This window comes from Myxocyprinus asiaticus, chromosome 36 (assembly GCF_019703515.2).
Source record: "Myxocyprinus asiaticus isolate MX2 ecotype Aquarium Trade chromosome 36, UBuf_Myxa_2, whole genome shotgun sequence".
In the NCBI taxonomy this organism is placed as follows: Eukaryota; Metazoa; Chordata; class Actinopteri; order Cypriniformes; family Catostomidae; genus Myxocyprinus; species Myxocyprinus asiaticus.
Genome location: NC_059379.1, coordinates 21,315,902 through 21,329,499, shown reverse-complemented (window position 1 = coordinate 21,329,499; position 13,598 = coordinate 21,315,902). Strand labels below are relative to the sequence as shown.

General features: G+C 39.1%; 1 protein-coding gene across 8 annotated transcripts in view; it reads right to left on the bottom strand.

The window, feature by feature from the left end:
- Positions 1-13,598, bottom strand: part of LOC127427490 (thyroid hormone receptor alpha-B) — a 199,600-nt gene that overhangs the window by 110,992 nt on the left and 75,010 nt on the right. For all 8 annotated transcript variants that reach the window (XM_051675136.1, XM_051675135.1, XM_051675137.1 and 5 more), the window contains one exon: positions 8,021-8,095. The gene's annotated coding sequence lies outside the window, so the exon portion shown is untranslated. The remainder of the gene's footprint in view (positions 1-8,020; positions 8,096-13,598) is intronic.

Sequence of the window (13,598 nt, the reverse complement as noted above, 5' to 3'; positions counted from 1 at the left end):
TGCTTGAAGTCCAGTGTTAAGTTTCCACAGTCTGTGATGATTTGGGGTGCAATGTCATCTGCTGGTGTTGGTCCATTGTGTTTTTTGAAAACCAAAGTCACTGCACCCATTTACCAAGAAATTTTGGAGCACTTCATGCTTCCTTCTGCTGACCAGCTTTTTAAAGATGCTGATTTCATTTTCCAGCAGGATTTGGCACCTGCCCACACTGCCAAAAGCACCAAAAGTTGGTTAAATGACCATGGTGTTGGTGTGCTTGACTGGCCAGCAAACTCACCAGACCTGAACCCCATAGAGAATCTATGGGGTATTGTCAAGAGGAAAATGAGAAACAAGAGACCAAAAAATGCAGATGAGCTGAAGGCCACTGTCAAAGAAACCTGGGCTTCCATACCACCTCAGCAGTGCCACAAACTGATCACCTCCATGCCACGCCGAATTGAGGCAGTAATTAAAGCAAAAGGAGCCCCTACCAAGTATTGAGTACATATACAGTAAATTAACATACTTTCCAGAAGGCCAACAATTCACTAAAAATGTTTTTTTTATTGGTCTTATGATGTATTCTAATTTTTTGAGATAGCGAATTGGTGGGTTTTTGTTAAATGTGAGCCAAAATCATCACAATTAAAAGAACCAAAGACTTAAACTACTTCAGTCTGTGTGCACTGAATTTATTTAATACACGAGTTTCACAATTTGAGTTGAATTACTGAAATAAATGAACTTTTCCACGACATTCTAATTTATTGAGATGCACCTGTATATATATATATATATATATTATTATTATTATTATTATTATTATTATTATTATTCACATTTTAGAATAATAGTAAAGTCATCAAAACTATGGAATAACATAAATGGAACTATGGGAATTATGTTGTGACTAAACAAAATCCAAAATAAATCAAAACTGTGTTATATTTTAGCATCTTCAAAGTAGTCACCCTTTGCCTAGAATTTGCAGACATGTACTCTTGACATTTTCTCAGCCAACTTCTTGAGGTATCACCCTGGAATGCTTTTTAAACAGTATTGAAGGAATTGATTTAAGTCATCAATTTCAAAAACTTTTTTTTATTTTTATTAAATTTTAGTTTTATAATGAAATAAATTAATATGGTGGCACAATTATATTTTTGTCTACAAAACTAATTTCAAACATTTAAGCATATGCCTTCAGATCAAAAGATTTTTAAGATCATGAGAAACATTTCAGTCAAGTGTTTCTAAAGTTTTGACCGGTAGTGTGTGTATATATATATATATATATATATATATATACATACACACACACACACACACACACACACCGATCAGCCACAACATTAAAACCACCTGCCTAATATTGTGTAGGTACCCCTCGTGCTGCCAAAACAGCTCCAACCCGCATCTCAAAATAGTATTCTGAGGTGCTATTCTTCTGAGTTTATAGTAACTCAGATAGTTATCTGAGTTACTGTAGGCTTTGTCAGTTCGAACCAGTCTGGCCATTCACCGTTGACCTCTCTCCTCAACAAGGCATTTCCATCCACAGAACTGCCGCTCATTGGATGTTTTTTGTCTTTTTCACCATTTGGTGTAAATTCTAGAGACTGTTGTGCGTGAAAATCCCAGGAGATCAGCAGTTACAGAAATACTCAAACCAGCCCATCTGGGGACAATCACAAACTGAGTAGCACATGTAGAGCTGAAGTTATGCAATTAATTATGTTATATTTTTATTTGAGTGCTTTAATTGGTCATCAAGAATGACTATTTATCAAAACAGACATTCCCTTTCAGAGAAAGTGACTTTCCATTTCACAATGAAGCTGAAAGACACCTGGAGAGTAGGGTAAGAATTTCACACGAGCTACAGTATTCACACTGACACTACCCTGGGAGGTAATGTACTGTACGAGCCCTTCAAATAAAGCATATGACATTTAAAATGTGCATCTGGGGGTTGGTCATCACAGGGCCAGTTAAAATGTAGAGTGAGCAATTCATATCAGCACCACAGCATGGATAGCAAACCAGTGTGAAATCTATGCTTTCCACGACACAATTAGCCCATGGCTGACAGAGTCGTCACTGGCTGGACAGCCACAACTGCCATAGATCACGTGCATAGACAAATACACACACACTTCAGAATTGGTTTTATGTGCAGCACTCATATCCATAAACAGAGTTTATAAGGAAACGGTTTTGTCAAAAGTAGAACTCTGGTCCTCTTGGGACTGATAGAGGGTGTTCTTTGTGGACTGGAGTCTGCCTGTCCTAAACCTCCCAGTATAGCTAGCAATGTGGGAAGCATCAAGGAACGGAGCGCTCACTTTGCCTCCTGCTCTATTTACCCATATTAACGGCCTGTTGGAAAACTTGCCCGGCTTTGCAGCAAAGGAGAGAGAGAGAAACTAACAATTGGGGGGTGGGATTCAGTTCATAGCACTCTTCCAAAACCTATGCTGCCTTAGAATTTGGACAAAAGAATGTATCTTAGAAGGCAGCACAGTTAAGATGCCTACCTATTCTGACTATGAAGCGCAACTATGATGCCTTAAAATGCTGCAGCCATAGGCAGCTAACTATGTTGCACAACAGAGCAGATAGACGGGCTATGGATAATGTTTTCTTCCAGAAAACCATTAATTAATGCAGGAGTGACATATTGCAGAGGCTAGAAAATCAATGATCTATGTAGATGGTCTGTAGACTTTAAGCATCCAAACTGGTCTCTGAGACAGAAATACTCTTAAACATGTGTATGCTGCACTGTTGCACACTTTTGAGAAGAGAGGGCCCCAGGACAGTTCGTACTGTACTGTTCCCTCCTGCACGGCTTGTAATTTTTAGTGTTTCACCCGCATGGGGGGATGGTACATAGGAAATGTGAATAGAGATCTTTCAAGCATGTGCTTTTCTCTGTGCAGGCCTGTATACTGTCCTGTCTACACTACACTACACTTCAAATCGTTCCTTGAGGTTGCAGGACTGTGGACCTCAGACACAGAACATAGCCAGAACTGCAACATACAGATCTGTTCTGTCACCAGTGGTACCATCTATTGAGGTGTATAATATTTGCTTTGCTCAACTGGATTACAACTGTTTAAATTGTGCACTGTATTATAATCAGGGACTAACAGTTCAAGGAATGAAAGCAAAAATCGAAAACGAACAAACGGCCAAAGGGTTTATCACAGTACATTTTTGGAATTACACCACTTCATGCTGCCCGAAAAAAACACGTGCTTTGATCCTGAAGGAAACTGCTGTATCACACATTTCTTTGCCTAATTGCCTGTTGTGGATGATGCATTCTGTGAATGAAGATCTTTTAACAACTATATATAATTACAACAAACCATACACATGCATGGCTAATACAAATACAATGAAAACATTATTAGAGAGCTGTTTCCAAGTCTTCATTGAACTACTGTTAGATATGATGCATTAATACAGATTTGATGCTGCTGGGTTTTGATTCAGAAGCAGATCTGTAATTAAAATTATACTTAACTATTAATTAACTATATGCTTGTAATGATTTCTATGCTGATAAATACTACCACACAGGAAAAAATGTTTTCGCTTATTTTGGTGAGTCAAGTGGCATATTTTGGGCTTGTTTTTCCAGACCAGGTTGCTTGTTTCTCTTGCAAGATCTGGCAACACTACAATTGGTATTTTACCCACCCCTTAGAGTACTGTCATTTTAAAAAGAACATTATTAACCGTTCTTTTATTTTGCAAAAACTGTATTTTTTTCTTCCGGTTCAGACGTTCAGCAGCCTCCTTTCCAAATAGTTCAGTTACCATTTGGAAAGGAGGCTGCTGAACATCTGAACTGGTAGAAAAAAAATACAGTTTTTTCTCAGAACGAACCAAAATGAAAAACATTTTGTTTTTAGTCCCTGATAATAATATCTAAAATGTGATCACAATTCAGTTTGATTTGATTTGATTATTTTGCCGCACTGTAAAAATGTCAGAATTTTAATGGGAAAGAATGTAAAAATGCTTCAGTACAATGCTGTTGCCTTACCGTTAGGGCTGGGTATTGATTCAGATTTCCCAATTTGATTTGGATTCACAAGCTCTCGATTTGACTCAGATTTTGATTCGATATCGATTTATATGGGTATATTTCAGTTATAATGACCATTTTGCTTACATATGAAAGAAATGATCTTCTTATTTCTTGAGTGAGATCTTTATCCAATCTTTAGACCACTCTTATTTTGGAAGAAGGTTTGCCTCAAGGAGGGGGGGTATGGAAAAGCAATATCCTGCCCAGATCTCACTGCTAACTTCATTTCCCCTCAGCATGCTTCAAGTTCATTGGGTTTCCGTGGCGTCGCAGCAGGTGTAATTTATGGGGTGTTAGGCTGTAACTGAAAAATACACTGTATCACCCCCCCCCCACCACCACCACCACCAACCCCAACATAACTAAACCCATGTAACACCAAAGCGTGAAGCCCTATAACACAGGTACAGGGCCTCTTACCCCTTGAGAGTACCCCAAGTTAAATGCATATCACATTTGGCTCTGGTTTCTTTTCTGCAACACCAATTTCAGAAATGCAAAGAAAAAAGAAAGAGAAAAGCCCGCTGAAAAGACCTGCATAACTGGTCAGCATCACATGTTGTGTTTTGAAAGCTGGTGGGCTGGTGTATTAAACAGGCTTCCAACGGGCCTGGGTAGCTCAGCGATTATTGACACTGACTACCACCTCTGGAGTTGCGAGTTCGAATCCAGGGCATGCTGAGTGACTCCAGCCAGGTCTCCTAAGCAACCAAATTGGCCTGGTTGCTAGGGAGGGTAGAGTCACATGGGGTAACCGCCCCGTGGTCGCTATAATGTGTTGTTCTCGCTCTCGGTGGGGCGTGTGGTGAGTTGTGGGTGGATGCCATGGAGAACAGTGTGAAGCCTCCACACGTGCTGCGTCTTCGCGGTAACGTGCTCAACAAGCTACGTGATAAGCTGCGCGGATTGATGGTCTCAGACGCGGAGGCAACTGAGATTCATCCTCCACCATCTTGAAATAGGCGAGTCACTACGCCACCATGAGGACTTAGAGCACATTGGGAATTGGGCATTCCAAATTGGGGAGTAAAGGGGAGAGAAAAAAAAAAAAACAGGTTTCCTAACTAGATTAACCAGCAAAACTTCCTTTCACCGGACAGGCCATGCTGATGAACAAACTTCACCACCTGAGATTTTCTAGTACGTCAGGATTACGAGTGGGTTAAGGATGTGGCTGAGTAAACAAAAGTGCTTTAAATTGACACTGTGTATATTTGGGCATAAGACACTGTGTGTATATTTGGGCATCAGAAATTAAGGAAGCATTTTTTTGAACTATCATCGTTCATATATGACTTTATTATGACTTTATTGACAAGGTAGTGAAAAAATCATAAACCATATTGAAAACAACCACACTTGCTGTTTATTTAACAGACACAAAGCAGCAGACCTCTAGTTCTTTGGACTGCTAGTGGGTCTCTTGTGCTAGTCCACCAGATAGATTAACACCAAACCAGATCTAACATGGAAAATGGTCAGTTTCTGTAAACATCATGGTTACCCTGTCTGTCTAGATGTATTCCTAGAATTTAAAGTTTTTTCATATTCAAAGCAGTTCACATTGATTATTTGGTTTAACACTGAAAAACTGAAGCATGCTACAGGTTTTCCACTATACAAAAGTACATTTATCTTGCGCTAGAGACATGTGTACTTGTCACATGCTGCTGACTAATCTGACAGTGCAAGACAGGACACATGTACATTTAGAGGTGCTCTCTCAAACATCTGTGCAACAGCAAACAGCTCTGCATGACTGGTATTATCTAGTCTACTGGGTTTATTTTTTATTTTTTTCTAAAGTTCTTGGACTGGGGCCAGGATTATGCTGCAGGGCAGGAGAGAGAGAAAGATGAAGACTACTTTCATTTCTGACACTGCCCAAAGCTTCAATATGTACTTGCAGACAGGTGTGCAAAAACACCTTCTAATCCAAATGATACTGCAATTTTTTTTCAGCATGAGACTCTAGCACAGGACAGCTGTCGCACTGGGATAACCTGCTGTAAAAACATATCAAATGGACCAAATGAATACAAAGCAAAGTTTGCAAGTCTAGACTGAAAGAGTGTTGAATTCCGTTCGGAGGTATTATAAAACAAATTCAGCCAGACATACTGTACAGTAAGCTGGAATTCAGGGAATGTGTGTCCCCTATTTCTTTCTTGAGAATGGCTAGAAAGGTTGCCATTTATACCATTAGCCCTACCGACAAGACCTCCCCCTCCCAAATTCAGAAGAGTACATTCTCTCCGAGCCACTGGGCCATTTCATTAGACCCTATTTGGGTTTATTACACTGCTCTCAGAAATACTTGATTCTGATTGGTCAATCGTGGCATTCTGCAGTCAAATATTTTTCTATAATGGCTACTAAACTGCATTTTTTTTTTTACTTCTGTCCCTGGCAACAAATCTCCACCACTGTGTTATTTTCATGTCTCTTTATCTGTCTTCTCACATGATAAAATAATTTAAACTCAAATCAATATTTGATGACCATTTATTTTAGGAGGAACACCACAACACTGACCCCCCTCACCATTCTAAACAGCACTGTGGCAGCAGTGGAGTCATTCAGGTTCCTGGGTACTACCATCTCACAAGACCTGAAGTGGAAGATCCACATTGACTCCATTGTGAAAAAGGCCCAGCAGAGGTTGTACTTCCTTCACCAGTTGAGGAAGTTCAACCTACCACAGGCGCTGCTGATACAGTTCTACTCAGCAGTCATTGAGTCTGTCCTCTGCACTTCAAAAACTGTCTGGTTTGGTGCAGCTACGAAATCGGATATCAGAAGACTACAAAGGACAGTTCGGACTGCTGAGAGGATTATTGGTTGCCCCCTGCCCTCCCTTCAAGAACTATACACTTCCAGAGTGAGGAAAAAGGCTTTCAAAATCACTCTGGACCCACTCACCCTGCCCACTACCTTTTTGAACTGTTGCCTTCTGGCCGACGCTTCAGAGCTCTGATCACCAGAACCGTCAGGCACAGGAACAGTTTTTTCCCTCAGGCTATCCATCTCATGAACAGTTAAAACTGCCCCGTTGAGCAATAATTATGTGCAATTCACAGTCTAGTCTTTTTTTATTTATCCAACACATCCAACCTCTTCTGCCATTACATTCCCTTGCACTGTATACAACAGATTTGTATTTAGATTTGCACTATGTATGTATGTATGTGTGTGTCTGTGTGTGTATGTGTATATATGTATATCTGTATTTGTGTATATATATATATATATATATATATATATATATATATATAGTCTTATTGTGTTTTTACTTTATTTTCTTTTCAAATTATTTATTTATTTATTTATTTATTTTTATTAATTCTTTTTTATTATTATTTCTGTCTTGTTGCTGTTTTGTATTGTTGTACACTGGAAGCTCCTGTCACCAAGATAAATTCCTTGTATATGTAAGCATACTTGGCAATAAAGCTGATTCTGATTTGCTTGTTTATTAAGTTGCCAAATAACGCGTGGGATAAGGTACACTGACATGCAATGTGGCGAAATGCAGTAACTACAAATTTTGTCAAAACTGAGTTATGAACAAAATCAGGTCTCACAGACAATGATTTGTAATGTGATGGGTTTGGATCAACTATGCTCAGATTGAGAGAAAATGGTTTCAGTGTCGTCCTAGTTACTGCGTTTTGCATTTACAAAGCATCCCAGTCAAACACCACACAGGTCATTATCGCAAAATCAATAAAAACAAATCAAATGGCAAGCATTGTGGACCCGATCACCCTGTCAGGGTTTATTTTGCTCTAATGACTGGCTAACTATGCATTATCTCTTAAACACTGTATTTGCCTGCTAAACCAATGAAGTCTAATAGAAGTGGACAGAGCTCTATACTTTTCTCAGGGACTTATAGTCAGCAAGACAGAAAGGGAAGGCCACAGAACCTACCAGTGTCCTGCTGTGATTTGTTTCTGGTTAATGATTTCCCCAGGCTTTGGCTCACTGGAACTGTAGGCCGTCGCCCTGCAAGAAATAAAAAGAGGCTTGTTCAGAGGGGGTTCAGAAGCAAGAGGGGAACAGTGTAGCACATGGAAAAAATGTATATGTGTATATACAGTTGTGCTCAAAAGTTTGCACACCCTGGCAGAAATTGTGAAATTTTGGCATTGATTTTGAAAATATGATTGATCATGCAAAACAAACTGTCTTTTATTTAAGGATAGTGATAATTTTAAGCCATTTATTATCATATAGTTGTTTGGCTCCTTTTTAAATCATAATGATAACAGAAATCACCCAAATGGCCCTGATCAAATGTTTACATACCCTTGAATGTTTGGCCTTGTTACAGACACACACAGGTTTAAATGGCAATTAAAAAGGTTAATTTCCCACACCTGTGGCTTTTAAAATTGCAATTAGTGTCTTTGTATAAATAGTCAATGCATTTGTTAGCTCTCACGTGGATGCACTGAACAGGCTAGATACTGAGCCATGGGGAGCAGAAAAGAACTGTCAAAAGACCTGTGTAACAAGGTAATGGAACTTTATAAAGATGGAAAAGGATATAAAAAGATATCCAAAGCCTTGAAAATGCCAGTCAGTACTGTTCAATCACTTATTAAGAAGTGGAAAATTCGGGGATCTCTTGATACCAAGCCAAGATCAGGTAGACCAAGAAAGATTTCAGCCACAACTGCCAGAAGAATTGTTCAGGATACAAAGAAAAACCCACAGGTAACCTCAGGAGAAATGCAGGCTGCTCTGGAAAAAGACGGTATGGTTGTTTCAAGGAGCACAATACAAGGATACTTGAACAAAAATGAGCTGCATGGTCGAGTGGCCAGAAAGAAGCCTTTGCTGCGCCAATGCCACAAAAAAGCCTGGTTACAATATGCCCGACAACACCTTGACACGCCTCACAGCTTCTGGCACATCGTAATTTGGAGTGACAAGACCAAAATAGAGCTTTATGGTCATAACCATAAGCGCTACGTTTGGAGAGGGGTCAACAAGGCCTATAGTGAAAAGAATACCATATCCACTGTGAAGCATGGTGGTGGCTCACTGATGTTTTGGGGGTGTGTGAGCTCTGAAGGCACAGGGAATCTTGTGAAAACTGATGGCAAGATGAATGCAGCATGTTATCAGAAAATACTGACAGACAATTTGCATTCTTCAGCACGAAAGCTGCGCATGGGGCGCTCTTGGACTTTCCAGCACGACAATGACCCTAAGCACAAGGCCAAGTTGACCCTCCAGTTACAGCAGAAAAAGGTGAAGTTTCTGGAGTGGCCAATCACAGTCATCTGACCTTAATATCATCGAGCCACTCTGGGGAGATCTCAAACGTGCGGTTCATGCAAGACGACCAAGACTTTGCATGACCTGGAGGCATTTTGCCAAGATGAATGGGCAGCTGTACCACCTGCAAGAATTTGGGGCCTCAAAGACAACTATTACAAAGACTGCGTGCTGTCATTGATGCTAAAGGGGGCAATACACAGTATTAAGAACTAAGGGTATGCAGACTTTTGTGGGGGTCATTTCTTTTTTTTCTTTGTTGCCATGTTTTGTTTTATGATTGTGCCATTCTGTTATAACCTACAGTTGAATATGTATCCCATAAGAAATAAAAGAAAACTGCTCACTCATGTTTTCTTTAAAAATGGTACATATATTACCAATTCTCCAAGGGTATGCAAACTTTTGAGCACAACTGTGTGTGTGTGTGTGTGTATGTATATATATATATATATATATATATACACATACACACATACACACACACACACACACCGATCAGCCACAACATTAAAACTACCTGCCTAATATTGTGTTGGTCCCCCTCGTGCCGCCAAAACAGCACCAACCTGCATCTCAGAATAGCATTCTGAGATAATATTCTTCTTACCGCAGTTGTACAGAGTGGTTTTCTGAGTTACCATAGACTTTGTCAGTTCGAACCAGTCTGGCCATTCTCTGTTGACCTCTCTCATAAACAACGCATTTCCATCCACAGAACTGCCCCTCACTGGATGTTTTTTGTTTTTGGCACCATTCGGAGTAAATTCTAGAGACTGTTGTACATGAAAATCCCAGGAGATCAGCAGTTACAGAAATACTCAAACCAGCCCATCTGGTACCAAAAATCTTGCCACGGTCCAAATCACTGAGATCAAATTATTTCCCCATTCTGATGGTTGATGTGAACATTAACTGAAGCTCCTGACTCGTATCTGCATGATTTTATGCACTGCACTGCTGCCAAACGATTGGCTGATTAGATAATCGCATGGATGATTGTTGGTGCCAGATCGGCTGGTTTGAGTATTTCTGTAACTGCTGATCTCCTGGGATTTTCACGCACAACAGTCTCTAAAGTTTACTCAGAATGGTGCCAAAAACAAAAAATGCTTTGCTGAGGAGAGAAGTCAACGGAAAATGGCCAGACTGGTTTGAGCTGACAGAAAGGCTACGGTAACTCAGATAACAACTCTGTCCAATTGTATTGAGCAGAATAGCATCTCAGAATGCACAACATGTCAAACCTTGAAGCAGATGGGCTACAACAGTAGAAGACCACATCGGGTTCCACTTCTGTCAGCCAAGAACAGAAAGCTGAGGCTGTAGTGGGCACAGGCTCACCAAAACTGGACAGTTAAAGACCGGAAAAACATAACCTGGTCTGATGAATCTCGATTTCTGCTGAGGTACACAAATGGTAGGCCCACTGCAGCCTCAGATTTCTGTTCTTGGCACCAACAATCATGCCACAGTCGAAATCACTGAGATCAAATTTTTTGCCCATTCTGATGGTTAATGTGAATATTAACTGAAGCTCCTGACCCGTATCTGTATGATTTTATGAATTGCACCGCTGCCACACGATTGATTGATTGATTAGATAATCGCTTGAATAAGCAGGTGTACGGGTGTTCCTAATAAAGTGGTCGGTGAGTGTACAGTATATCACATTGCTCTGCCTCACTTTGCTACACACATCATCGCTTGGCATATACAACTGCAAAAATAAATAAATAAATAAAACCTCTTTTTTTTTTTTTCACCTTTGCAAACAAAAACCACACAGTTGTCCATCACAGAAGTGTGAACATTCATGAAAAGAAGCAGAGGCTAAACTGCACTATGAAATTGTGAAGTTTCATTTTTCACTCCTTTGGTGTGAAACGCACTTCAAAGTCTTTTTGGTTCTTTACTTTTGAAAGTGGGTCTGTTGTCAGCTGCACAGAAGCCACATGAATGGATGTCTTTGTGTACAATAAAAAAATAAAAAAACATAAAACACAAATGTAACAATGACCAATACCAATAATTAAAGGGCAAACTTATCTCCTTCCTACACAATACAAATGCATAAATGAAGAAATACTGCAGTGACTACTGCTGAACGAAATCATTTAATGTACAAAATTATGTCAGAAATATGGTACTTTGCCTATTCAACAGTACAGCGTCGGGTGCCTGATTCTGAGAAGGTTTAGCTTCCTCTGGGGAGAGCAGAAGGGAAAACCAAGGGGCACTTTCTTTAAAAGGCCTCTGTCTCAAATTTCCAATAGAGTCCCTGTTTTAATTACAGCTCTGGCATGGCTTCTCACTAGATATAGATAACAGATCTAAAGCCATTGAGTTGAAAGCTAACAGTATTAGCTCTCTGATTGCTGAAATAAATCCTCATGCTGTTACTCTGTCTCCATCAGGGAGTTTGGGTGTATATCTGACATCTAAATTCATCTCTCTGCTCTGTCCTGCCATGTCCAGGTAACAGATCTGAGACAGAAGAGAGCCTTCATCACTTTCTTAGTTTTTCTGTAGTTTTATTTGGTAGTCGGTATGAAATTTAAATGAATGACAATAGTTCTGCTAAGTGACATGCTATATTTCATCTAAAACAATTTTAAACAAATATATTTTTTAATTAACTCTTGCATAATTATTACATGCAGTTTTTATTAAGTTTTATTTTTACATGAGAGACTACTACACTGAATATGTTTACCTTTAAAATTCATGTCACAACACAGGACAGTGAACTGCAAAAAAACCTGCAAACAATCTAAAACTTGGGAACAGTTAGTAAAAAGTAATTGCAAAAATTGCTCAGAAAAATGATGTTAGTTCTGAGAAAAGATGTAGCATAATTTGTATGCAAATGACATCATGCATATTTTGTTATCTAAAGCAATGACATTCATAGGTTATTAAGTGTCAAAATATTTTGGGGGGCATTGTCCATACATTTTAACAAACATTTTAATGTTGACAAATGATTTTTGTTTACTTCCCATGATTTGCGTGCCTGTGTATGTGTGAATGTGGACGTTTCAGGATTCTCTGTACTATACTCTGTTTAAGTGTACAGAGAGGCTAATTTCTGTTCTGCTGAACATTTGACAAGGTGAACATGTCAGCATGTCCTGCCCTGCTTTGTGCCTATGTTTCGGTTAGAATGAGCATACTACTACCTAATTTTGAGACAACAAACAGTTGCAAATATTAGACTATTCAGTAGAACTCATGAAGCAACTGAATGCTACAGATTTGCATAAAGGGATTCTATTTCCTGAACAATTACAAAGTTGAATAACAGACATTAAATATAAGGTGCATAACTATAAAGATAACTAGTCCGATTTTGAACTCTAACTCAATATAAGGGTTAATCTCACTAAGAGATGTTAAAGTGCTCGGGGGTTTCTCTCTCTTCTCACTGTTAACTGTCTTGTCTAATGATAAAAAGGCAAACATCAATAAAACTTCTATCATATACCATCTGTAAATATGTGGATTACTAGTTTAAACAGGTTTCATTCATAAACATAACAAAACTTGCACAAATCCAGAGTTTTTTCATCCTGTGGTGCACTCATATATCCTCATTTATAGTGCGTTTTAGTAATAGCCTGGATCAAAACTGTCTCTGTTTGATTTACCAATGTTCCCTGACTGTCAGTCCGTGACACTCCAAGCAGGCAATCCAGGCTGTCAGTATACTGCTGCCCAGGCTGGATCCGCACTAGCGTGTGAGAGCAACTTCAAAGTAAAAGCGCTTCACATGCGCTATAAGTAAACGCAATCTTCATTGTGCCCAGTATTTACAATTAGTTTGACTTGGTCTTTTTGTGAGAAAATGCTATTGCTAATGCACACATTACTTATGTGGTTGCTGTACTACAGTGTGCACTGTTGTTATTTCCTTCATCCTAATGTTTTAAAATTTCTTTATGTGGAAACATTTACTAAAATGAGAAGACTAAACAGAAACCAGGAGAAACTGCTATCTGCCATCTAAAGCACACAAAATCTTATTTTCAAGTTAAAGTTGTATGTGAAATTTTGAGTAAATATATTGCTAAATAAAAGTTAATAATTTTTAAGCCAACTTATGCATGGCATTTACTATTATATTAAATTGTGTGATATATCGGCCTATCGGCCACATTGCTCTCTGGATATAGGTATCTGCAATTAAAAAACGAATTTCGGTCGACTGCTTCATGTGATC